This window comes from Acomys minous (assembly GCF_964271855.1).
Source record: "Acomys minous genome assembly, chromosome: 5".
Lineage (NCBI taxonomy): Eukaryota > Metazoa > Chordata > Mammalia > Rodentia > Muridae > Acomys > Acomys minous.
The window spans coordinates 32,061,408-32,087,564 of record NC_140494.1 but is presented as its reverse complement, the minus strand read 5'-3'; the positions used below and the strand labels follow the sequence as shown (position 1 = coordinate 32,087,564).

Genomic DNA, 26,157 nt, shown 5'->3' with positions numbered 1-26,157 from the left:
GAGGCGGATGGACACAAGTGGATCCCTGGAGCTCACTGGCTGGCCAGCCTTGTGAGGGAGGAGACATCCACATTGAGGAAGAATAATTGAGGAAAACACTCAACACCAAGCTCTGGCCTCCACAGTCATGTGAATACATGTACCCAGATATGCATGTGTACACAGACACACATGACATACACACACAGCGTGGGCATGTCTGTTCATACACACACACACACACACACACACACACACACACACACACACGAGTTGACCCTTGATGATTTTCTTTCCGTCAGGACTTCACCCGGTTGTCACTACTGCCCCTCTCAACCTGTATCCCTCAGGCCAAACATTATCATCAGTGAGCTGACTGAAAGAATGACCAGCCCCCTCCCCTGCTCTCTCCCTAGCAATTGTCACCTAGTATCCTACCTGAGGGACTTCCTACTCTTATCCTTGTCATATCTGTTGTTTAAAATCTGATCCATCAGCAGGACTTGAACATAAGTTCCAGGAAGTGAGGGTCCATGGCTACTTTCTTACTGGGGAATGCAACAGTTTACAAAAGCCCTGGCATACTGCAGGTGGCAAAAACAACAAAAACAACAACAACAACAACAACAAAAACCCAAAACCTCACTGAATGAGTGCATGTCTCAATGCACTGACTGGCATGAGAACTTAATTAACTCTGCTGTTCGGGTCACTGTCTGCTTCACTGCTATGTAAACTCTGAGATTCAGACATTGCCTTTACAGCCAGCTGTCATTAACACAGCATTTTCACGGGGCTGGAAGGTTGGCTCCATAGTTAAGAGCACTTGCTGCTCCTGCAGATGGCGTGGCTGCCTACAACCACCCACAACTCCAGTTCTGGAGGATCTGACACCCTCTTTAGGCCTCTGTTGGCACCAGGCATGCACTTGGTGCGCATACATACATGCAGTCAAAAGACTCATACATTTAAAATTAAAATTAAAAAAAAAATCTCTGGAAAAAAACCAGAAAATGTTTTCACATGTATTGTGTACCTAGAGCATTACAATGAGCTCCTGTGACTGGTGACAGTGGTGAGCTGAATAATGACACCAGACACATTGTGTCTTCATCCCTACAGCCTGTGCCTCACATGGCAAAGACTTCTGGTAAGGATCTGGAAGTAGGGAGATGATCCCTAAATGCAATAACACAGCCACTGAGTCCTTATAAGAGGGCAGATGTGAGTGACTTGATACACAGAGGAAAGGGAAGAATGTGGCCCAGAGGCCGAGGTGGGCGTACAGCCACACACTAAGATGACAGCAGCTCCCGGAAGCAAGGATGGGTTCTGTTCTGGAGCCCCCAGGGGTGGGGGTGGGGGGCAGGGAAGGGGGCGGGGTGTGTATGGCCCTACCAGAACCTCAGTTCAGCCCAGAGAAGAACAGCTATCTAGAGCAGAGAAGGAATCCATCTCCTTTTGAAATTTGAATCCATATTTGTGGTCTTTTGTTCCAGAAGTCATTCGAAAACCACTGTGACTCACGCAAAGGTCTCCTCTTGCTGGATGTGGACAAGGTGAACTTCCCTAACAGTGTGAAGACAGATGACATGGAGCTCAGACCAGAAACAAGGGCAGCCAGTGCCTAGGCCCGGGATCTGTCCCTCCAGCCAAACAGTTCAGGAAGAAATGACAACAAAGTGTTCCCCCAGAAGATCCTGGGAAGTGACTCCCCACAGCTGACAACAGGAAAGATAAACCAGGACACTTCACTGTGGCGAGGCTCTTCTCCTCTGAGGAGACTCTCAGGGAAGCTCCTCTATCTGCTGGGCCTCAGTTTCCCCATGAGTAAAGGAAAGAGTTGGGCCACAGGTCTCAGAGACTCCTCTGAGGTCATTGGTCCCCAAGCCCCTTGGCAGCTCCTCCCTATTCTTTCCCTTGCTCACTGTTTTCTATTACACAAAAGGCCACCCTGCTGATGAGGCTTAAAAACCACTAAATCCACTGTCCCTAAGGTCACATACACCACAGTAGCCTAGAATCCCGAGGCTTCAAACTCCACTCCATCAGCAAGACTCACCCTGAATGTCTACACAGGCTGTGACTCTCAGCAACCAAGTGGAAAGGGGTCACCCAGAATCAGAAAGCCCTTTACAGGGTGAGTCTTGGTGTCTTGTGTCCTGCTGGAGACTTCCTCTAAGTCACAGCAGCTTTCTCACACAAGCGGCCTGAGGAGCCCATGTCACCATGCACTTAAGGACATGGCACACACAGTTATGGGAGCGCCTAAGCCAGGGGTTCTCACTAGAATTCTCCCTGGGGGCATAGCGACTGCCCCAGCATATGTGAGCTAAAGCTGGAATGCATGTGGGCCCTGACAGGCCACTTGTAAAGATCAGGCATCTGCAGTGGCATCTGCTTGTTTTCCCTGTGGGTCACACACCTTGACACTTAGGTGGCTGTTCTCCTCTGTCTGCTGTGGCACTTAGGAGAAAATTTATAATGAATAGAAACCAATTCTTTGTGAAAGGGAACTGGGCCATCTGCAATTTTATTTGCTCTAAGGCCAGATAATAAAAAGGCAGATGAACAGGTGTGCCCACTAACATTGCTGGATAACTGGCTAAGTGTGACCACCTCGAAGAATTCACCTCTATTCAATTTATGCAGCTTAAGTGAAGAGAAAGCAAATGTTCTTACCTTCTCAAGCTTTCTATTAAAAATGGAGGAAAAGCTTATATGACCTCTCCCAGCTGGGCCATGATTAACCACATATTATTATTATTGTAACAAGGGGTCCATTGTTTTTACCTTAATAATTATATTGAAATTACTGAACTTGCTGAGAGCTGTTGCCATAATGAAGCTGGTGGCCAAGAAAGGTGAGCTATTTTGCCAAGATCACAGAAGACAGACACATCCATGCTGGCAAAACACTGACACACATGAAATGACATGAACAAATCTAGAAAGAACTGTTTTAAAGAATACTCAAAACAGCCATAGAGTTTGTACTGCACGCTCTTCAGAGAAACAGGCAGTAGGAAAACACAGAAAAAGAGTTGTTTTAAGGAATTAGCTCACACATTGGTGGATGCTCATTGAGGACAAAATGAATAGAGAGGCCACTAGAAGCTGAAGAAAGAGCAGTCTGAGGTCAAAGGTCATCTGTGGGCAGACTTTCTCCTTCCTTGGCAGTGACGGGCTTGGGCTCAGTCTTTGCTTTATTAAATTTTTTTCCCCCCCGAAAGGCTCTGTAGTTAAGAGCTTGTAATGCTCTTCCAGAGGACCAGAGTTCAGTTCCCAGAATCCACATCAAGCAGCTCATAACCACCTGCAACTCCAGCTCCAGGGATCTGACACCCTTCGAAGGTACAAACCCACCCACAGACAGACAGACAGACAGACAGACAGACAGACAGACAGACACACACACACACTTAAAACTAAAAGTAGCAGGAATGCTAGTGTAACCCAGAAGCCGGCATGGCACTCACCAGCCAGTCCTTGTTGGGCACCTTAGCTATAGGGCGATCTGGTGGTCTCAATAGCTCTTCTGGAAAAATGAAATGAATGAAAGCACACAGCTCCTAGGAGGACAACACAGCCCACAGCCTGAGGGAGGACAGTGCACACAGTGTGTGTTTACCATTGATGACACGAGCAAGGCACATCCTTTGAGGCACAGGTGAGCAGAGCCTGCAGCCCAGCTAGAATCATTTCTAACATGTCTATCTGCATGAGTCTCCTTTAGAAATGAAAGCTCCACAGCTCTCTTATTGGTTTTATTTGGCGAGGGATTGCATGCTTTTTGGATATAAACCCCCTGTGGACTAACAGTTGTGTCATCTAACGTGGGTATCACTGTGCACTGACAGGGTTTAACGTGATGCCAGTTCCACAGAAGAGCAAGTTGGGACTTCCCTACTTCTTTCAAAGGTAAATGGTCCAAGGATAGCCTAGAACACAAGACCTTGTGTGGCAAAGATCAGGCAAAGATCAAAGGTCAGCAACTCGAAGGTCACAGCATGTAGCCTAAACACAGGATTTCTGACATGGCAGAATTTGGCATGGCTCCCCACTTCGTTCTTCAAGAACCAACCACTTTGCTATTTACTTTTTGCTTGTTTTACGTATTTTCAGACAGTTCTTTCATTGGCTTGGATCTTACAATATACGCCAGGCTTTTGAGCCCCTGGATCCACCTGCCTCTACCTTCTGAGTCCACACCAACCCACAGCATTTTTATGTGGGTTCTGGGACTCAAACTCAGGTCCTTGCAAGGCAAACACTTTACAAGTTGGGCTATTTCCCCAGCATGTGCGCGTGCACACACACACACACACAGACACACACACACACACACACACACACACACACACACACACACAGAGAGAGAGAGAGAGAGAGAAAGAGAGAATGTTTGTGTACATGTATACATTTATTTATATTAAATATATGTATTTAAGCATAGAAGGGCAACAAATAAGCATTTTTTTATGCTTAAATATGGCAGGTGGCTGGAGGTTAGGAGGACTGGCTGCTTCTCCAGAGGTCCCAAGTTTGATTCCCAGCGCCCACAGGATGACTCATAACTGTCTATAACTGCAGTTCCAGGAAATCCAAAACCTTCTTCAGGTCCCCAGGGGCACTGCGCGAATATGGTGCCCCAACACGTATGCAGAGAAAACACCCATTACACCTAAAATACAGACCTTGAAGACAGCTGCAAAAGGAAGAATAAAAAGACAGCCCAAGGCATGCTCTGGGATGTAACAGTAAGGCTTCTTCCTGCTGAGGTGTGTCTTGACTCCCCTCAGCTGGTCCAGATTGCCGCGTCATCCCCAATGCTGCCACCCCACAGGACGGCTGTTACGCTCTGCTGTGTCGCTGTGTCGGAAACACTCAAAGCCAATTCACCTTTATATTTTTGTAGACGCTGGTTCAACCCCAGGGAAAGCCGCCTTCCCAACTTAGATGTCTCTCTCTGAAACTCAAGTGAAAACACCTCTGATACTGATCACAGGGTCCACTGGCTAAACTGCCAGGCCACACTGTCTCCCTGCATTGCTTCCTCCTTCAGTCACTCATTCCTGCAGCGCCTGCTTCGGGACCTGTGGGCCAGATGTGGAAGAACAGAGAACGTGCTACTAAACTGACGTTGTGCCCAGTACGGATTTTCCCATTTTGCCTTTGGTATATATTTGCTATGGAAATGGCTCCCCCAAGTGGCGTAGCTGAGGAATTACATGCCACCTTCCTATTTTCAGCTATCTGCTTTAGGCAGATGGACAGATATGAGTTTGCTAATTATTTCATAGCATTAAATTAATTGATTTGCATGAAAATTGATTAACACTAATATTTACTTCACCGTCCTAAACTCCATCAGAATCTTCTATAAATATCATGATGCCTGTCTTATCAGGGTAGAGTCAATACTGAGTTATAGCAGTAACTATGGGATGGAAACCCCCTTGGCAAACCTCTGACTCCAAAAAACAAAAGAAAACAAAACACAAAAACACCGTACATTACAATTCATAACAGTAGCAAAATTACAGTTCTAAAGTAGCAACTAAAATAATTTTATGGCTGGGAGGTCACCATAACATGAGGAACTGTATTAAAGAGCCGTAGCATTGGGAAGGCTGAGACCTACTGAATTATAGGAAGAAAAGTCAAAGCCAGATTTCTACCTAATTAAAATGAAGTGTATTTGCCTCCTTGAAGTGCGTGCGCACACTCAGCATGCATTCAGGTATAGAGCTCAGAGGTCTATGTCAGTGCCTTTCTCAATTGCTAATTTTTAAATTATTTTTTATTAATTTATTCTTTGACAGTTCCATACATGCGTATAATACATTTTGGACACACTCATTCCTTCACTCTTTCTTATCCTCCTCCTATCTCACCAGGCCCCCCTCACCACCACCACTTTCACGTCTGGTTTTTGCTTTGTGATCCTCCAGGTCCAATGAGAGCCATGAGCCTGGCTTGAGTGTGAAGGACCCACTAGCTCATGGATAACTCTTAAGTAGCTCCATCATCACTGAAGACAGCGCTTTCCTCTGTCCCTGCACTGCCAGCCACTCACTGAGTGAGGAGGGAGTCCCATGATCCTCTTCCCCATCTATGGCTGAATGTTTGGGGTGTCATGCCCATATGACAGCATCTCACGCCCCTCCTCCCTATCATCCATCCCGTTGCACTCTTTCTCCTCCTTCCACGGTGTTCTCCCAGGCTTGGAGGAGATAGTATGGGTGTCCTGTGTAAGGCTGGTTCTCAACATTGTCACCAACCATGAGTTTTATTAACCAACGTTCCTTGCAAAGACAAACTTCCTTGAACAAAACTGAGGGTAACACTAGTGTACAGGTCAAACAAATAATTTAAGATGCATTTTGACAATATGTCTACTTAGTAAAATAAGCCTAGTTAGATGTACCCCTAGAGCCAATGGCTTCCCTACCCACAGATCTTTGACTAAATCCACAGGACTGGGCACGATCTCCCTCCTACAAAGTGGGCCTCATAGCTAACTAAAAACCCAGTTGGTTACCCCCATAACAGTTGCATCACTACTGCATCAGTGGCACCTTTGAAATTAAATTCTTATCTCTCACCATGCACAAAACTCTTCATTTGGTTGAGAGGGTCTTTGCTGTATAGGAGCCTTTAGTTTCGTGAGAGCCACTTATAAATTGTTTATCTTATTCCCTGTGCTACCAGATCTTACCTGGGCCCACAGGCAGAAGTCAGTCTGGCCCTTTTTCATAAAATTGGCAATAGCTACACCGCTCCTGGGCATATACCCGAAAGATGCCCCACCATACAACAAGGACATTTGCTCAACTATGTTCATAGCAGCTTTATTCGTAATAGCCAGAATCTGGAAGCAAACTAGATGTCCCTCAACTGAAGAATGGATAAAGAAACTGTGGTACATTTACACAATGGAATACTACTCAACTATTAAAAACAAGGAAATCATGAAATCTGTAGGCAAATGAATGGAACTAGAAAAGATCATCGTGAGTGAGGTAACCCAGATCCAGAAAGATACGCATGGTATGTGCTCACTTATAAGTGGATATTAGCCATATTACACAGGATAACCATGCTATAATCCACAGACCTAAAAAAGCTAAATAGCAAGGAGGACCCTAGGGAAGCTGTTTAGTTCTCATTCAGAAGGGCAAATAGAATAGACACCAGAAGCAGTTGAAGAGAAGGAACAGGACAGGAGCCTAGCACAGAGGTTCTCTGAAAGACCCCACCCAGCAGGGGACTGAAGCAGATGCTGAGACTCTTAGCCAAACTTTGGGGCATAGCTCAGGGTAACTTAGGGAAGAGTCGAGGGATAGAAGGAGCTCGAGGTGACAGGAGATCCACAAGGAGAACAACAGAGGCAACAAATCTGTACCACAGGGGACCTACAGACACTGATGCACCAACCAAGGACCGTGCATGGGGAGGATCTAGACCCCCTGCTCAGATGTGGTCCATAGGCAGCGCAGTCTCCAGGTGAGCCCCATAATATGGGCAGTAGGAGCTGCCTCTGACATGGACCCTGTTGCCTACTCATGGATCACTTCCCCATGGTGGGGTGGCCATGCCAGCCCACAGAGGAAGAGGATGCAGGCAGTCCTGATGAGACTTGATAGGCTGGGGTCAGATGGTAGGGGAGGAGGGCTCCCCGTTTCTGAGGTCTAGGGGAAGGTACCGGGGGGGGGGGGGAGGGGGGAGGGAAGAGGGAGGGAGGGCGGGACTGAGAGGAGTCGAGGGAGAGGGCTACAATCAGGACATAAAGTGAATAAATTAAAAAATAAACTTAATTTTAAAAAAAAGAAAAAATAATGGAATTGTTTCCCAGTTGTTTTTTTTTTTCAATGCATTTACCATTTGTATATAGTAGAAAGGCTAGTGGTTTGTATTGGTTAATTTTGTAACCTGCCACGTTGTTGAGCAGATCCCACAGGCTCTCCCACACTCCTTCTGCCCACATACTTATGAATCTTCAGAGCTGCTTCACTGCAAGGAAGAAGGTGATCCTTGAAGCCTCTGCCTAAGGGCTAGGCAGGGTGAGGACCAGCCAGCAGGGGGAGGGCTGTGCAAGCTCAGGATGCTTAGGAAAGTAGTTGCTCCAACAAGGCAGGAGTGGGATGGAGAAGGAAGCATCTGTCTACTTGCTACAGTATTGTGGGGTCCAGGGTTCTGCTCAGAGAGTGTTCACTCCCCGAACCTTACAACCATCCTTCCCTAGACACTGCCACTCTTCTCCCTGGCCAAGTTATAAGTTTCACAAACCAGAGGAGCCTGGGGGAAGTCCCAGGAGCGGGCTGTATCTGGTTTTCATGGCAATTAAGGGAAAAGCAGGTCAGGCCAAGAAGCTATGAATTGTGCATAAAGGTTTCTGAGTCGCTGTGACCTAAAGATTCCACCCCCTGCTGTATCTTGGAAAAGAAAACCCTCGCGGATTACAAGAAAACCTGTGATGGAATTTATCGCTGCATTGCTATGTAGGAGCAAAGGAGGCATGGACAACGGGCATCTGTTCAAAGTGTGGAGAGCCCAACACAAGCTTTCAGAAGAAGAGCTGCTCTCAAATACACACACACACGTCATTGTACCACAAATGCAGTCTTAGACCGCCAGGCAAAGTACAGAGGTGCCCGCCTCACAAGAACATCTGCCCTGTGTGCGGGATGGTACCGTATGGTGTATAGGAGGCTGTGCAGCCATGTAAAAGCTTTGGGCTAAGTTGGCATGGCAGAAGGAAAGGGCGTCTCTAGGCCTCTGCTCGTCTCGGGACACAGAGGCTGGGATGACCACACAGCTAAGAATACAGAGATTTATTGTGTAAAGTGAAGGCTAACTGAAAGTCCAGCAAAGAGCGGCTCTCAGGGCAGCACTGATAAAACGTAATAAATACAACTGGAAACATACACCTGGCTGCACTTCAGAGTAACTAGGGAAATGTGTGGGACCCCTTATTACACTTACTTGTTCACCTCTCACATCCTGCTCTCATCGTAGGCTAGAAGCTGCATGCTGGGCAGATGGTTAATCCTGAGAGTCGACTTGATGGGATTCAGGGTCACCATGGAAACGGGTCTCTGCACACGCCTGTGTGGCATTCCCTACATTAGGTTAATTGAGCTGGAAAGACCCCTCCACCCTCGATGTGGACGGTACCAGTCCATGGCTGGGGTCCCAAACAATAAAACGGGGAGGACGTGAGTTGAGTGCAGGCATGGTTTCTTTGCGTTTCCTGAGTTTGAATGCAATGTGACAGTTTCCTGAAGCCCCCTACCTCCATCACTTCCCACCATGGTGGGCAACACCTGGGAACTGGGAGCTAAAGTAAACACTCCGTTGAGTTGCTTTTGTTGGATACTTTATCACGGCAGTGAGACAAGTAACTAATACAGCACATAACTGCCAGTTGCCGTTTGCAAGAACCAGAAAGCAGTACCCACAGCTCCTACCCACGGCTGGGCCTGCTAACTTCTAATCAAAGCCATAGTATTTAGTTAAGAAAAAGGCTAGGTACACTTTCTGTACGGGAGGAGGGAGTGGTGGCCACAGCGAAGCCTGGGGACACTCACGCTATTCCTTATCTCCAGTCAGCTGGCTCCACATGTACCACAACAAAAATGAGGTAGAGGGAGGACTGGCCACTTCCACAAAACAATGTTCTTTCTGAACACCTCCCGTTAGAGTGGAGAGGCTATTCTGTGAGGAAGACCAACATGTACACAAAAGGGCCGTGTGGAAAACACAGCCACCAGCAGTCACCGAGCCAGGGCCCCAGCTGGCAGCTAGTACCACACTCGGCAATGGCCAGGGCCGAGGAAAAGCTGTGTTGGACATGCCCATCTACGTGATTGCAGCTGAGCCAAAATGATGTGGAGCGGGCGCCTCTCCCAATGGTGGCTTCTCAACGTCTTCTAGAACTGCGGAAGAAGACAAGATGTGTATTCTTTTAAATTTCCAAGTTTGACGGAGTTTTGCTGCTAACTTCGGGTGATGAAAACTCACTAAAACACTACATGGGGCAGGTCTCTGCGAAGCAGTTGTGTGCATTTGATCTCAAAGAGCGTGATTTCAAGCTTGCTTGCACTAATTGCCTAATACTCTCTTGGATATAATTGCAAATCATCCGAGCGATGCTTTCAGAGGGATAAGAGAGGGAAGAAATGATCTTAATTTGATTAACCACCAATTCATCTACATGAATCTGGTTCTCAAGCAGCCTTTATTTTAATGCGTCCTCAGATGCGGAGAAAACGAAAACACAAAGCCCAATGTCAAAAACCATCAAACAGAATCTAAGGAGCACTGAGTTCATTTTGTTGAGTTGCGACTTCCTGCAGTCAGGGACGTTTTCCTGTGCTGAGACCAGAAGACCAGAGGTCCCTCTGCTTTCACAGTAAAATGTAAATGCAGGCAGGGCTCCAGGGCTGGTGAGCTGAACTAAGCTTTCACGACCTGACTTCCTTAAGTCACACACAACTCAGCATCCTCAGGATCACTTATGCAAGTCCCCTGGGCCGTATGCAGAGACAGCTTGAATCCTGGGGGACCTGTGGTTCTAATGTTCCAAATCTTCCATGCTCACCACCCTCCCTGGTGCCTGCTGTCACTGTCCTGACCTTGGACTGTTCCTTTATACTCCCAACATCCATAATTGGGAGCTTCTGTCCAACCCTGATGTCCACTCTCAGAAAATTCCATAGTCCCATTGTATGAGTCCCTGAGAAAAATCATGTCTTCCTCTCCACTGGTGTCACCCTCCAGGGAACTACAGCCCAGACACTACACACCACAGTCCGCTCATCTTCACCCTAGTTCCTGCTGTTTTGTCCTGTGCACCTGCCCTTCTGCACAGCCCATCACCATCCGACACTGTCCGTGTGTTTAGTCATCTGCATCCTCCTGTCCATCTTTCCTCCTGGGCCACAGAGATGATGCAGCACCTTGTGTGTGGTCTCAAGCCTCCATCACTACGTAGATGGTCCGTAAGTATGTGGCTAAGCCATTGCCATTTCTTTCTGCTGAGTTTCTTATGGGATTTTGACGTTTCAATCTCACTGGCCATCAGGGAACAGCCAGTCCGAAATCCAGCGGTAAGAACGCCCTGCCCTCGCCTGCCTAGAGCTGTCCTACCCGAGACCTCAACAGGAGCAACCTTGGTGCCCGATGATAACCTGTAATTACTAAAATGCTCCATGAAGAAACACAAGATTGCTGTGTTGATGGAATTCAACTTGTCACCCCAATCCATGCCACACCAGTTACAGCGTGGGCCTGGGAGGAGCTGTGCATGATCCCTTGGGTCTGGTGAAAGGTAAGTATTCCACGCGGCATCTAAACTCCTCCCTGGAATTCCCACCTGTCACGAAGTACATCACACACGTACATGCACGCCTGTACTCACCACACAGGAGAACAGAAATTTCCACCTGTCTTACATAGGCTAAAACCTGTGGAAAGTATGTTGCTTTGGTTGTGGCTTTCTGTGGTTGTCGTTTAGAGGCTTACACCATGCTAACACTGCTGGCCCCACAAAATACACACAAGACAGAAGTTGCTTAGTTAGGGAACATTTTGGGGACAAGCCGCAAGCAAGCTAAGCCAGGAAGGGTGGATGATATCTAAGCGTGGGCCTGGGAAGGGACACAGCCTCTTGGGGCTAATCTTGCTTGTTGCCATTTGAGGAGGGCAGGGAGAGGCAAATCTAGAGAGGCCAAGTTGCCTATTGTAAGACACCGTGGAAATGTGAACTTGACTCTGTTGCCCTTGGAGAGAGCCTTGAAGACTTCTGGCGGGATGCCTTAGTTAGGGTTTTATTGCTGTGAAGAGACACCATGACCAAGGCAACTCTTGTACACATTTCACTGTGGCTGGCTTACAGTTTCACAGGTTTAGTCCATTTTCATCTCAGTGGGAGGCATGGCAGTGTGCAGGCAGACACGGCGCTGAGGAGATGAGAGTTCTACATCTGGATCCTAAGGCAGCCAGGAAGAGACTACCTTCCATACTGGGTGGAGCCTGAGCATAGGAGAGCTCAAAGCCTATCCCTACAATGACACACTTCTTTCAACAAGGCCACACCTACCGCCAACAAGGCCATATCTCCTAATAGTGCGACTCCCTGTGGGCCAAGCATTCAAACACATGAGTATATGGGGACCAGCAAACCTATCCAAACCACCACCACACAGGATGATGCAACAATTTGTAGAGCCAAATTGAGCCAAATTAAAGTATAAAAGCAGGTTTATTGGCGGCAGCTCTCAGGCGGTTTCACCAGTCCCAAGGAAGTCATCATGCAGACAGGGAAACAGAGAAGTGGGGGAAAAAGAAAGAAAGAACATGGAGAGAGAGAGAGAGAGAGAGAGAGAGAGAGAGAGAGAGAGAGAGAGCACCAGCCAAAATGTCTGGATTATATAGTGAAGAACCTTTGGGGGAAGGGAAGCCCAGCCCCTGGGCTGAAAAGTTTAGGTAGGGACTGAGGGATTCTGGGAGAACTTGGAGGCCAATTCCATTTGGTATGTCAACTAGGCGCCTCATTCCCTTGTCCTAGGTCTGAAAGCCAACAAAGAGGTCACCATTGCTTCCTGGAAGGGGCTGATTGGCAGGAGGGCTGTCTACACAAGGATCCAACATCTTGCTGTGGCAAACTAGGTCCCTGCTAAAGTACACCAGCTCCCCAGTGATTTTTCATTTACGTGTGGGAGTCATGGGTATGGTGTATGTGAAATGGGCACACCCATGCCTCCACTTGTATGTGACACATGTGGAGGTCAGGGATTGATGCTAAATGCCTTCTATCATGTTGGTTATGGGGTCTCACCATAGGCCTTGAGTTCTCCCATTGGCTAGCCTGGCAGCCAGCAACTCCCTGGGACTCTCCTGTTTGTGCCTCCCTATCCCTGGGGGTACAGAGATGCATTGCTATCCCCAGCTGTTTACACAGGTGCCTAGGATTCGAACTTGGGTCCTATGCTTGTGGAGCAGTACTTTATCGGCCGACTCATCCTCCAGCCCCACATTTTACTTTTTGGGTGAGATTGTTAGTGTAAAAGCAAACATCAGCCAGTATTGGCCAGGGAAAGCCATCAGGAGGACACAGCAGAGATAGCAAACTTGGCTTCCCAAGTTATATCCCAACAATGAGGTGCCTGCTTCCCAAGACTGACAACAGCAGCATATAAAGATGGCATCTTCATTGTCACTGCATTTCAATAACTAATTTATTGAACTGTGTTCTTTTCAATTTGCATTTCAAGGTACGTGTTCTCCTCCATTCTGCCAAAAGCCTCCATTTGCTTGTAAGAGGATTTAAATAATTAGCTCAGAAAAGCATGAAAAGCATGTTGATTTTCAGCTTTCACTAGGAAAAAAAAATGCATTTTGAGCTCCCTAGAAATAGAATGGTTTTGACAGGTCTGTGAGTGCCTAAGCCAGACTTGTTACACAGAGAACGGGAGATGTTTCGGCGGAGCTCTGGAAAGCACAAAGGAGAACAGCCTCTTCTGCCTCTGCAGGGACATGGAAAGGGATATGTGGTTGTTGGGTCTAACTGTCAGGGTGACACAGTCTAGAACCACATGGGAAGAGACCCGGGGAACTGTTCAGAGGAGTCCTCCTTGCTTGTCTGGAAGGGATTATCTTTGTGCGTGTTAACTGGCTCGAGAAAGGAGCCTTCACCATTCCCTTGGCTTGGCTCCTGGATTGTGTAGGAGCAGAGAAAGCAAGCTAAGCAGAAGATGCACGTGTGCATGCATGTGTGTGTATGTGTGTTTGTGCATGTGTGTGTGTGTGCATGTGTGCAGTGCGCGCATGTGTGTACATTCTCTCTGCTCTCGACTATGGATACGCCTAGCTGCTTCAAGCTCCTGCCTCAATTCCTCTGCAGTGACGTACTGACCTGCTCTGTGACTGAAAACGAACCCTTCTTCCCTAAGTTGCTTTTCCTCAGGATCTTTTATGACAGCAGCAGCAGAGTGAGACACCACACCCATGAGTCCCACACATAAATGAAAAATCACTGGGGAGCAGAAGGTGTTGAGGGAAGACTGAAGAAGCTCTCAGCCGGTGTCTTAGACATCTATCTGCCATGCGGGGCTCTCCAGCTGTAGAAGGATTATGGAGGAGCACTCCCAGGCAGGTTTGGGGAATCAGATCTTTAGGTACTCATCATAAGATCCTAGAGTCCCCTGTATGCATGAGTCCCATGAGGAAGCTCAGAGAATAGCATAGCTAGCCCACCTGCAAGCACAGATATGGAGGGAGGGTGAGGGAACCCCTTCTATGCCAAGGTTGTGTCAATTTTCTCATTTAGCTGGAAGCCCTCTGGGGATGGAGGAGCCTCAAGAAAGAATCTGAAATGCTGCGGGCTGTGTTACCCTTCCCGGGAAAACCAAGAAACGCCCATTTGCCCCAGATAGGACACTGAGGCCAATGAAACAAGTCCAATGTGATGAAACAAGGAGCCTATGGAGGTTCCCTAGGGAAGCACAGACGGAAGAAGTTCATTTACAGGAGCATGGTGACACAGAACTTTATCAACAGAAAGTTCCGCCCAAGCATGGATGCCAAGAGTCCCACCTCCAGCCCACCTTCCATCTCCTGTCTATCTTAGCACATCCAAGACCATGTTCACCTGGGGAACAAAAGGTAGTAGTAGCCAGAGACTCAGGGGGACACCCAGGGGACACCCACAGTTCTTTTTAATATTGAATGTTAATGGGCCCGACCCTAACGCATGGACCCAATGAGATGGTTAGTTGCCGCTGTCAACATGACTAGATTTGGGATCACCCAGGGGGTTGAGGTACACTTCGGGGAGGAAGTGGGATACATATGAGGATTCCCTGTCACCACGGGCAGGAGATGGTCCTGCCACCACACCTTCCTGGCCAAGATGGGCTATACCTTCAGACCCTAAGACAAAATAAACCCTTCCTCCCGCTGTCCACAGCTGTGGGCAAAACGACATCTTGTGCTTTCACTGTGTCCTCTGGCTTGTTCTGTGACCAAGACTGTGAAGCTGGGCGCCCTGTGCATGTCCATGGCCTCTCTAATCAAGAGGGCTCAGGGCCATGCCATGCCTAGGGGAAACAGCCTTATTATGATACAAAGACAGTTGGACACAGATGCATCTGGTTTCTTTCTCTTCTCTAAGCCTTGGGAGGTTTGTAAGGGCATTCAGTGACGTGAAACTATGAAATCTGGATCTTCCTCATACTATAGATTGTACTCATGGGACAGATGTTCCAAGATTTCCAGTGGATGCCCAGAACCTTGAATGCTACCAAACCCTTACATACCAGGCTTCCTTGGTATGAATATGACTCATTTTCCTGAAAGGGATAAGACAATATCAGAATGATAATGGACTGCAGGAAACTGAGGAAGAAAAGGCAGACCTGCAAATGAGACAGACCACCCAACATTTCTTTTTTTACTTCCTCTGTGTTTGATTCTTTTGGCTCATGAGGAAAACATCGTCATCCTCTTTTTTTTAAATAAAACTGTATGTACCTGCTGTCTGTAACATAATGTTTTAAAGAATTTATGTACTATGGAGTGACTAACCTGGCTAATTAACATACATGGTGCCTTGTGTCACTTTATATCTGTAGTAAAAACATGTAACACCCAGTTCCTTAGCATTTTCCAAGAACATATTACAGGGTTGGGTACAGCTCCACGGTGGAGCAAATTAGCATATTCATCTCTAACTTTTCTTTCTTTCTTTCTTTCTTTCTTTCTTTCTTTTTTTTTGTTGGCTACTATGTTTTATTGAAAACACAGAGGACAAATGGTGACATATTTATACAAATGTCAAACTGGAGATACTTAGAATAAACACCACAATGCAATGTCCAGATTGATTCAGAGAGTGGGGTGGAGAAATCAACATTTGACTGAATAAAGGTAACTGTACACAGTCCACAAAAATATCATGCCAACACCATCTCAACATAATCATTGCTGCTAAATTCCTGCTCATAGGAACTAGTAATTCACTACATGACAATACTCCTTTTTAAAATTATTTATTTACTTATTTGACATATACATTTATATTACTATACATAAGTAGACAAATTACATACAGCAAGAAGAACCAGGAAACAATCAGAGATCGTATGAATGTTACATTCATGGTGTTTTGGCTAATTGCATTTGGCAACCTTATAGAAAACATCTTTCCTATCTTGGTGAGTTCTAAAATTCTGAATGAGAATCAGTATCTATCTTCTCTCATCTCTGTCAACTCAAAACCTCTAGACCTAAAAACATCTTAACCCCTGAACAGCTTAGGTTAATTGTAAGACTAAACTATCAGGACTTCAACCCCATCAGAGACTTGAGAAGGAATGAAAGTTAATTACTTGAGTGAACCGGAAGTGCAGGTTAGCAGCTTCCAGAATGAGAAGGAAACAGAAAAAGAGAAAAGAAAAAAAAATGACAGTTTACTGCCTGAACAGTCACCCAAAACTTTCTATAACATTGGAGCATCATCTTCAGCCTTCTGGCCCAAAATCCTGGCAGACATATTTGTGAGACAGGAACTATTGAGGACTTGCTTACCCTGTCTTGACAGAATTTGGTCATTGACTATGTGTGTATCCAAACTTGCCTATTTTTAGGCAGAATTCTGTCTGTGGCAGAAATGAGGACATTTTGCCCAGTGGTTTGTTTGCCACATTTGAAGCCAACTCCATAGGGAGGATCTCTGATGCTCATCATCTTCTTGAGGTAGGCTGGGTGTTGCCAGGAGTTACTTGTCTTGTTGTCAAAGAATCTTTAAGATATTAAAAAGTTTCTTTCTACACACATTATATGTATATATATATATATATATATATATATATATATATATATATATTTCTACTGTAATATGAGACACTGAACCCGTAGGCTGATTAGGATAATTAAGTAATACAAGCCACTTATTAGTTGATAAAATTATGGTCATGTCAACTACCAGCATATTTTTAATCACAAGAATATACATCCTAGGTTTAACAGATAGATATGATCCTATAGATAGATAAGGTAAAACAGTTAGATAAAGTCTTCAAAGCCTCAGAGACCTACAGAATATGGCATTTAAGAAGCTTTTAATATCTTAAGAGATTCTTTGACCACCTCCAGTTTCTAATGCAGTTGTTGTCCATAAGATGGGGCCAAAGAGCTATGAAGTGCTGCAGCTCTCTGGAAGAGCCAGCCTGCGTCAGGGGCTACATTTCTGAAACACATGGTGGGGTGAAATGGGGTGGTGTACACCTGGACATGTCTCACACAGGTTCTGTTTTTAGTGTTTCTACCACCCAGAACCAACTGACAGTTCATGAAGGTGGAAATGGACACAGAAATTGCTTAGCCTGGAGGGATTTCTGCCAGTTTAAAAAAAAAAAAAATACAGATACATAGTGAAAGTAAAGGAAAAGGCTCCAAAGGACGAACCTCTGCCAGCGGTATTTAAGAGGGAATAAAGCTTCAGCCATCACAAAAGTCCAGATTGCCAGAGCTCTTGATGGTGGATTTTAATCAACATGCAGCCAGCTGCCTGCGTTTAATTGTTGGGCTCTCCATCTCAGCCAATCACTGCTCTTCTGAGCTGGCACCGTGACAACAGCAACAGAGACTCAAAACCTCTCTTCCTGACTCATTTGGCTAGGGTGGGCTTGGCTGGGGTGGCATGGGGTGGGCTGGGCTGGGCGGGGGTGATGTGGGGTGGGGTGTGAATCCCTTCTAGGTCTGCTCAGTCTTGGTATGAAGGACTTCGCTGGGTTTGTCTATGTCTGGAAATCAGTTAGAAATCTGCAAAGACCCTTTTTTGCCACCATTTCTGCCACCAAAAAGCAGTGTAGCATCTTCATGAGATGAAGTTTTTTTTGTTGTGGTCCACCATGAGCATGGTCCCAGAGAAGCCACTTTACTTAGTAGCTTTCTCGGCTCCCTGACCTGGGTTGGGTTCAACAGTTGAGCCAAGTTTCTCTTTTCTTTCAGAATGCTTAATGCTCCAAGCACTCCAGCCAATCCCAGCCCCCACCCACCCCCCGAGGGATGGATATCTCAGCCTGGTTTCCAGACCGGAAGTAAGCGAGGCAGCGGTGACGGGGTGAATGGAAATGCTTAGGAAGAAAACACCGTCTCCCCCCCCCCCACCCCCAATTTCTCATCATCCGTCTCCCTGCATCTCCAAAACTGGTTGGTAAAATGGAAGGTCTTCATGACAGTGCCTAAAAGGGCAGGCATGGGCGGGGTGGGTGGGTGGGTGGGTGGGGGTGGGGGAGGGGCAGGGGCGGGTGGTCACAGTGCAATCTTCCACAGTCAACATGACCTTGAACCTGACTTATAGACGTCTGCCGGTGCAAAGAGAGTGTCAACGATTGCCCGTGGTGCTTAGCAACAAGTTTTGGTCCCTCTCTAGTCTTTTACATATAGATGGCAGTTAATATTCAAACCAGTGTAAGCAAACCCACAGGTTGATTAAATTAAATCTTCTCCAGCTTGATTTACATAACCTGCCATAATCAGAACTGAGAGTGAAAGTGGAACTGAGAGCCGCAGACCGAGGCTATTCGGAATTAGGCGTAATTGCACTGAGCTCGTTACTGAATGCCCAGTTGGCTGAGGCTAACCGTAATTTCAAAATATTAACAGATGTGAGCTGGCAAGTCCATTAAAGTCTTAGATAAACAAGAAGAAAAATTATAAACAGAAGGAAAGAAAAGCTGGGTCAATGACCCGAAAACCTCATGGAGATTCACTGAGCCACTGTGTTCCAGTCTGGTCTAGGGATGTACAATCCTTTAGCCAGTGCTTGACTCTCTTTAAGACACCCCCTGCCAAATGCACGCACAACACCCGTTCTCGTTCTTTATGACGACACATAATCCCGCACCTCCAACACTGCCCATCATGCCTTGAGGCCAACCTAACACACAGGGTAACCTCAGGCAGCAGCACACGCCTCAATTTTCTTAAATGTCCCTTTCCATGCTGTCCCCATCACCTGGGGTGTTGAGCCAAGAGGCTCACCCAGGGTCACTGCGGGGCGCTTCTTCCCCCAGTCCTATTTCCTAGTACCTTTTCAAAAACAGAAACACAATTAGACCTAAATGAAGCACCTGCCTGGAGTGAGGTGATGGCCGTCGCCGTCGTCATCGATAGGACATCTGAACGCAGCTGCTCCACACAAGCCTTGAGTGGGCTCAGGACGGTTGCAGCGCAAGACTGGGGCGGTTGATAGATACAGAAGCTATTTCTCATCCAGCATAGCCTGCTGTCCCAGCAGCCCCCAGTGGGGCAGCCTTCTGCTCCAGTTTCTCTACCACAGGAAAGAAAGGGGAGTCTGCCTTAAGGCAATGTCCTAGAGTTGTTGTTCAAATTAATATCACAAACTACAGTTAAGACATTCGAGGTTGAGCCAGGCCTAGTGACACAGGCCTGTGATCTCAGCACTTAGGGCAGGAAAGCAGGAGGTTCAAGAGGTCAAAGTCACAAAGTCATGGCCCCGGGGTGACGCTCGGCAGCCAAGAGCTTCAGCTGCTCTTCCAGAGGACCCAGGCTTGGTTCCCAGCACCCACATTGGTGTATCAATCGCTTGCAACTCTAGGGGATCCACTGCCCCTGGCTCCTGAGGGTACCTGCTCTCACTTGCAAACACACACACACACACACACACACACACACACACACACACACACACACACACACATCCCATACACAACAATTCAATGAAGCTTTTTCTAAAAAACATTTCAAGGTCAATTTATATTTAAAAATTAAAACTTAAAAACAATTAAACAACAACAGGACCGGAGAAAGGTTAAGAGGACTCGTTCTTGCGGAGGACCCAGGTTCAATTCCCACCACCCTCACGATAGTTCACAACCATAACCTTCCAGAACTCCTGTCTCAACACCCTTGTCCAGCCTCCCTGGACACTGTATGCACGTGCTGCACAACACACACGAATGTGAAACACTCATACACATAAAATAATCGAAACAGAAAAAACTTAAATAATAAACAGCAAGTTTGACCTAGTTTGCATCTCTGCTGCTGTGATAAAACACTGACCAAAAGCAGCTTGGGGAAGAAAGGGCAATGTTTCATCTTACAGCTTACAGGCCATCATCCAGAGAAATCTGGGCAGGAGCTGCTGCAGAGGCCATGGAGGAATGCCACCTACTGACTCACTTGCTCCTCACTGCCTTGCTCAGCCTGCTTTATTACACAAGCCAGGACCACCTGCCCTGGAGTGGCACCACCCACAGTGAGCTGGGCCTTCCTACATCAATCCACAGTTAAGACAATTTCCCACAGACATAGCCACAGGAGTTCAAGAGCATCCATAGCTACATGTTGAGTTTGGGGACAGCCTGGGCTACATGAGGTCCTGTCTCAACTCTGAGAGTATTCAAAGATTTTACAACAATGTGGCTAAGGATTCTGTGGCCTGACAACAGCCAGGCGCGTTGATCTGACATTCACCTCATCCCCCCCTCTAGGAGACAGGAAGAGTCTCTCCCTGCTTCTCACAGCAGGTGACATAATCAGCCCAAGTGCTCACTGCTGGAAAGAAGCCTGCGAAATCCAGCTACAGAATGAATCTGCTCTTAATTTCCATGCCGCATTCCCCTCCTGGCAGGCAGTGGCTGGATACCTAGAAATTGTTTTCACTGGCAAGGTGGAAAAATAGTGGCTTCTGCAAGCTTAGTTGCATTAACTTTGACTTGAAGTTGCCTTCCTGCATACTTTGTTTGGTCTAAAAATTCCTCTACACCAGACAAATTGTAACCTACTTTTATTTGTATTGTAACCTACAGTTAGGATGAGTCTCAGCCGATCAAAACCATGCTCAAATAAGACAGACAAGAGCTACTACCAGTCAGGCCATTTCTGTATCTTCCTGTATTCTCTGTATGAAACTTACTTCCCTCTGCCCAGAATGGGACTTACCCATGTGGCAGCATCAGCATTTGCAACTGCTGTTAGTTCTAACAGTCAGTTATGAATGCAAAATTCATTATAAGGTCTTCAGGCATGAGAGGGGGGGTGAGTGTGTGTGGTGTGTGTCTGGGTATATGTCTGGAGCAAAAATAAAAAGGAGAGAAAATGAAGGAAAGGAGCTGGGAAAACAGCTTGGCTGTGAAGAGTGCTTGCTGCTCCCCCAAAAGACTCGAATTGAGCTCCCAGAACCCCTGTTGAAAGGCATACAACACCTAGAACTCCAGCTTTGGGGCTTCTGTGTGTGCACGTGCGCACACACACACACACACACACACACACACACACACACACACATTAATAAAAAATAAAAAGTTATTTTTTAACAGGCTAAAGAAGATGTAGAATTTTTGTAACACGTTAGTAGAGTTTGTACCATCAGAGAAAAAAAAAAAAACTCAAAGATGACCCAGGGCTTCTAGTCTGAGAGGCAGCAGTGGTCAGCGCTCATTGCATGGAAAGGAAAGTCTGTGTGGTGTCAAAGGCCTACATGTACTCTCATGGCAGCCAAAGGTGCAAATGAAAACAGTGATGCAGCTAAAAGGGGTGCTGGGACATGGCGCTGCTGAACCCCTCCTCCCCCAGGAGAGAGCACGTAAGGACAGGAGCAAAGGAGTGTGGCTGTAGCAAGGGAAGGCTGTAGCTTGTCCCAAGCAGGGGGCAGCTGTGAGACAACGGTTGTCCCTCTGTCTTCATGGAGTTAGCTCTGAGACCTAGAAGGATAAACCTGGAGGGTGTACCCACCACTGTGTTAAAGGGCCCAGTGCTACTTTAAAGCTTTTTTCCGGTCCCGCAAACCAGTTCTGGGCAGCTTAGAATGCCTTGTACCGTGGATAGGAGTCATTATGCGGGCTTCAGACACAGTGACCGGACTTAGGAAGGGGGCGGACTTGGTGTGGCATAGCAGCTGCCTCGACAACACAAGCACACGAGTTCAGATCCCTGGCACCAATCCCACAAGCCCGGCACGAGTCTGCAGCCCTGGCACTGGCGTGGAAGTGCAAGGATGGGAAGGCTCCAGTTTTGGCGAAGAGGCAAGCCAGGAGTCAGTGAGACGCCCTGTCTCAGAAAGCGAGGTGGAGAGTTACGTAGGAAGGCAACCACATCTAGTTCCGGCTTTCACACATGCATCCACACCTGTGCACACACACAAGTACTTGAACTACACACATGCCCCCCCACCCCCACAACACACACACACACACAAGGGGAGGAGACCTGTACTCACTCAGAGCACAGGTATTGAGGGTTGTCACACCAATGCTTAGCTGAATCTGCGAGTGCAGAACTTAAGGAGGAGGGGGCTCAGCTGCGTTCAGGAGCAGGTGTGATGGCGGCAGCAGAAAGCAGCCAAAGGTCATGCAGACTGCTGAGGGCATGGCTGCTCTGCTGCTCCAACATCGCTAAAGTCCAGCGCTGACAACCTTTCACCCTCTGCTGACTTTGGTTGGAAGCATAAGCCCTTGCTGCTTGTACCCAGAGCGTCCATCCACGGTGAGGTAAGGCAGCCCAAGGGAACCCCCACAAAGCTCAGTCCTCTGAACTCCAAACTCCAAACATTAGCAGTTTAAGTATTTCAGGTAATGACAAAAAGCCAATTAACACATTGCCCTGTGGTGTGGAAGGCATGCTCTCTGCAGCCTAGGCTGACCCTCCCCCGCCAAACAAACAAACAAACAAAACCCACCAGAGAACAGAGAACGGTCTGCTGGCTGACTCCTAGCAGCGCCCGCAGCCAGTTCTCTCAGAACAGGGGTGTGGGAGGACAGTGTGATGTGAATCCTGGGGTTTTGGATGTAACAAGAGAAGCTTGGTATTCTTCTAGAAGGCCTGGGTTCAGTTCTAGAGAGTCAGCAGCCTGGCTGCCATCCTCGGGTTGTATGTTTTGGCCACTAACTTAGGCCGTATTTGGCAAGCACAGTTCAACCTTTCCTGGAATCTTGTCTTTAGAAGCCAGCAGGACTCCTGGCAAGCTCACTGTATGCACTGGGCAGGGCAAATGAAATTGCCCAAGTTTGTCAACAATCCCAGGCTGCATGATCTGGGACAGAGGGAGCTGCTGGCTCAGCAGGCTGGGTGAGTGGGAGCGAGCCTGAGCCCTGGGAGGGCTGAGATGAACTAGGCTTGACAAGCACTCAGGTCATGTCTGGACTTGCACAGACGGAATTTTAAGCACATAAAACGCCGTCGTGCTGGTGCCGGGAAGCTAGCTTTCGCAGCAGAGCTCTGTGAATTCTACAAAAACAAGAACACGTGAGCCTGTGTCTCAGCAAAAGGATGCCTGGCTGTTCTGACAGCCAGGATGATGAGGCTCCTTGGAAGACAGCCACGGAAGCTTCCTGCTGAGACAAGTGCATGAAAAGTGGGAGCAGGGGCTGATGAGGTGTGTGTGTGTGTGTGTGTGTGTGTGTGTGTGTGTGTGTGCAGGAACCTGTATGTGGAAACTTGTAAATCAACACCAGGTATCTTCCTCATCTTCTTCAGTCATTATCTACCATATCTATCTGTCTGTCTGTCTGTCTGTCTGTCTATCTGTCTGTCTATCTATCTATCAGCTATCTATCTATATCTATCATCTATCTCTACCTATCTATCTACCTATGTATCTATCATCTATCTGTCTGTCTGTCTGTCTATCTATTTTTCCATCTATCTATTTTTCTATGATTTATTTTCTTTTTACTTAACGTGAAGAAAAGGCGCAGCAGTATGTGCGCACAGTGCAATGCCTAAAGAGTCCAGTAGAGGGCATCAGATCCTCTGCAGAGCAGTCAACACTCATAACTGCTGAGTCCTGAACCTTGTTTTTTTTTCCAGGCAAGGTCTCTCATGGAACTTGTAACTCACCAATTTGGCTTGCTGGCTGGACGCGGAGCCCCAAGACCAGCCTGTGTCTCTCCTAGCATGCTTCTCTAGCATGTGCCTCTGCCCACCTTTCACATGGGCACTGACAGTGAGAAATGTAACCAGATGCCTGCAGATGCCTCCAACCCCCTACATCTGTACAAGTCACTATAGGTGGTGGGGCCCTACCCTATCACCTATTACTTTGCAAACCAAGGGAAACCAGAGGCTTTTTCTAGAGGAAAGAAGTGAGGGAACGCTTTGTTCTCATGCCATCGTGTTCTGCCAAACCTTGATTGTGTATGGTTTACAAGAAGATTTTTCATTGTATTTGCAAACACTTGAAAGAGGGGGTGGGGAGGAGCTGCACCCTGATTCCTCTTGCTCCTAGCTCACTTTTCCACGGTGGTGACTTGAGGCTTCCCTGGAGGTTTCTCAGCATAGGAAACAGGAGGGAACAGGTCCATGTTTTTTGTTTTTTTGTTTGTTTTGGTTTTTCGAGACAAGGTTTCTCTGTGTAGCCTTGGCTGTCCTAGACTCACTTTGTCTCAAACTCACAGTGATCCACCTGCCTCTGCCTCCCGAGTGCTAGGATTAAAGATGTGTGCCACCACGCCCGGCTCGAAACAAGGACCTTTGAAGAGCGATTTCAGTTAATACTTTGAAAATGTCTCAGAAACAGTCCAAAAGCCTGCTTGAAGAACCCAAAGTTAATGATCATGCCAGGGCTCAATAGTTAGTGTTGATTGTCTACTGACTGGAATCTACCACCAGCTGAGAGCTGGGCCTGTGAGCATGCCTGGTGGTGGGGGTGGGGAACCGCTGACTCTATTAACTGAGGTAGAAGACTGTGCCCACTGTGGGCAGCAATACTATCCCCTGGATGGGATCCTGGACTGTTCATCTCTCTCTCTCTCTCTGCCTCCTAATTGTGGCTGTAATGTGACTAGACCAGAGGTAGTCTGTCTGACTTCCTGCTGTGATGAACTGCACTCTTGAACTATGAGCCAGCACAAGCCCTTCTCGTAAGTTGACCCTGCCAGAGTATCGCATCCCAGCAACAGCAGAGGAAACTAAAACACAGGGCACGTAAGACCCTCTCCACAGGGTCTGTCTCAGTCCAAGGAGAACCTATGAGAAGGTCACTATGGCAACTGGCTAGCATCCTGAAGGTATTTCACCATGGAGTCTTCTGTGTCAGGTGTGGTTTGACAAGGTTGGTACCACTGACATTGGTGTCCTGTCATGAAGAAGTGGTTCCATGGGGGAGGGGTGGCCAGTGACACCTGGCCTCGGCCACAGACCCGACAGTGTAACAGAGAACAAATTAAAATTAGTTTATAAAGGACAAAAAACCAAAAACAAACAAACAAACAAACAAAAAAACCCAAACAAAAAAAAAACCCCCCCAAACCAGACTGGAAACCTCTCCCCACCAAGGCCTTTCCCTATAACAGAGCACATTAGTGTGCATGGTACAAATGAGCCCACAACTGAGGGTGCTGGGGTACAAAAGTCCCAATTAGTTGTATAGTGTTTGGCATTGATCTGCTGACATTTCTTGCAGCTCTGGCCCACTTCCCGCCTTGGAAGTGTTTTCCCCCCTTCTTAATAAGCTGTCTGCTTCTACCACTATTCATTTGTTTCTGTCCAACTCTTTGTTCTGGAACTCAGGATCCTGGCATCACCGTGAGCTCCTAGGGTCCCCATTTACAGCAACAACATCACAGCAGGGCTCTCTCTTCCCCCAGCCAGATACCATGCAACCTCTTTCCTTTGCATTAAGAGTTGCAACTATGAAGAAAACCAAAGCCATGTGTGTTGGCAAGTGTGCAGCCTCAGCTGACCTGAGAGGCAGAGTTTGACTCTACTTTAGCCCTGGCTACGTTGCTTTAACTCTGTGTCTTCCTCTCCAAATAGGGCTGCTAAGATCTGCCCAGTGGACTCAATCCAAGCAGTAAATGCAGCGCTGGCTCCTCTCCCCCACGCAGATGGGAGAGGACGCATGGGTTGTTCTGTCAGACCAATGACTCTTAAATTAACCAGTCACCAACTGCTGCCCTACTTTAAGTGGAACAATGCCATCCACCCACACCATCAGCCCTTGGAGGGCAAGCTTGAACCACAGCGAAGCTTACAAGCCAAGAAATGGCGCCTGGTTCTTTTTCCAAACTTAAAAGAAAAAAGGAAAGAAGGAAAGAACAGAAATTACAGGCTTTCTTCCCGTCCCGCACTTCACAGATTGTGCACGATGCTGCTCCTCTCAGCTGCTTTGCCTCCCCGCTTCCTCGCTCTCCCAGCCCAGTC

At 47.2% G+C, this 26,157-nt stretch overlaps 1 long non-coding RNA gene across 2 annotated transcripts in view; it reads right to left on the bottom strand.

Moving 5' to 3' along the window:
* The window catches only part of LOC311598765, an 85,643-nt gene that overhangs the window by 26,373 nt on the left and 33,113 nt on the right, over window positions 1-26,157 (bottom strand). The window contains exon 2 of one of the 2 annotated variants that reach the window (XR_014779660.1): window positions 19,126-19,321. The exons of the other annotated variant lie outside the window; for it this stretch is intronic. This is a non-coding gene — a long non-coding RNA (uncharacterized lncRNA). The remainder of the gene's footprint in view (window positions 1-19,125; window positions 19,322-26,157) is intronic. 2 annotated transcript variants of the gene reach the window in all.